This window comes from Trachymyrmex septentrionalis, unplaced genomic scaffold (genome assembly GCF_001594115.1).
Source record: "Trachymyrmex septentrionalis isolate Tsep2-gDNA-1 unplaced genomic scaffold, Tsep1.0 scaffold7, whole genome shotgun sequence".
Classification (NCBI taxonomy): Eukaryota; Metazoa; Arthropoda; class Insecta; order Hymenoptera; family Formicidae; genus Trachymyrmex; species Trachymyrmex septentrionalis.
Genome location: NW_017305884.1, coordinates 4,130,397 through 4,130,671, shown reverse-complemented (window position 1 = coordinate 4,130,671; position 275 = coordinate 4,130,397).

The following is a 275-nucleotide window of genomic DNA, read 5'->3' as shown; positions in this document are numbered from 1 at the left end:
CACACACACACACACACACACACACACACACACACACACACACGCCGCGCACACGCACGCACACACGCACGCGCGCACATATATATTACACACACATGTATTACATATTATGTAATCAAGTCCGATTGTACAACAATGTCACTTTGTTGTGCATCAACGCACAATAAGCATATCGTGCGGTAAGTCGCGACCATTATTTGCACAACACAATATAATTTCTGGTTGTCGGGACCGAGACAAGCGAGATTACATGAGTTGCGTATCGGACTGAAAAT